Here is a 1,315-nt window from a genome sequence, read left to right as displayed (position 1 = left end):
CTTATCAGCACCGACCGCCATCCCTTGCATAGAACGTTCTACGAGTCCCATGCGCTTGTTCCCTTTTCCTTCATGCCTACTGCTTAGCCTCAAGCACCCATCACATCCCACTGGGATCGTCGCAACCATCTCCTAATTAGTCTCCCAGCCCCAGTGGCCCCCTGCGATCCGCAGGACGCACAGCCACCTGTGTGATCGAATCATGGATGCCCCCTTCTTAGAACGTACAGGGCTTTTTAACGACAGTATTCAGTCGTGGTGAGGGTGCTGCGTGAAGCACTCGCACGCTGTTGGTAGGTAGAAACCTTTTGGTAAACAACTTGGCATTATGTATCAAATGTCTTAAAATGTTCATACCCCAGCCTCCCATCTTCAAGCAATAATAGAGATGAGGACAGGTATTTGTGAGAAATCTTAACTATGGCTTGTTTATCGCTGTAAAAGCTGGAAAAACATAGTATAGAAAACAAATTATGCCCCGTCCATACGATGAAACATTATTTACTAATTAAAAATTATGTTTGTAAAAATCATGACATGAGGAGATGTTCATGAGATAATGCTAAATGAGAAAGCAAAATACAAAACTACTTATAGTATTGTTCTGAATTTGTTGATACTATATAACTGCAAGGAAAAAAGACTGATAGGAACTTAGTCAATATTATCTGTAGTTATCACCAGAATAATTTTTTTTTACTTTTTCTTTAAACATTTCAGTATTTTCTAAATATTTTGCAAATAAGCTACTGTTACTTTCAAATTTAGGGGAAAATGCTTATTAACAGTAAACTGAGTTGCTCCTATCTTTTTGAAAATATTCACTTTTCTTATCTTGAAAAAGAGCTTGAAATCATGAAAAGGACAGGGTTTTAGACCCAGAGTTCTGGATTTGAATTCTCGTTTTCTTACTAACTAGCATGAAAACTTGGGCAGACTTTTTAACCCCCATAAGCAGAGTCTCATCAAATGAGATTTAGAGGTGGAGAGGATGACCAAAGGTGGGAGTGGGAGGGTGGAGCTTCTCAAATGGAATCCTCATCTTCAAAGCTGTTACCAACCTGAAGAATACCCCTCCTAATATAAAGAAAAAACTAGACTGCAGACACCCCAGACACCACTCACACACAAACACACACATGTGAAGTTTTACAGAGGCGCTGTCTACACATTGGTCAGTAACTGAATGATCAAACACCTTTTCATAGTGCTCTGCCTCTATATATTCTTATAAGTGCTCATCCCCCAAAATGAGCATCCTCTCCCCTCTATTTTATCTCACTGATCTCCCAAACTCTGTTCCACCTGCCCTTTA

The sequence above is a fragment of the Bison bison genome, unplaced genomic scaffold, assembly GCF_000754665.1.
Source record: "Bison bison bison isolate TAMUID 2011002044 unplaced genomic scaffold, Bison_UMD1.0 scf7180017864383, whole genome shotgun sequence".
NCBI classification, from domain to species: domain Eukaryota; kingdom Metazoa; phylum Chordata; class Mammalia; order Artiodactyla; family Bovidae; genus Bison; species Bison bison.
Note: the sequence above shows the minus strand (reverse complement) of the source record.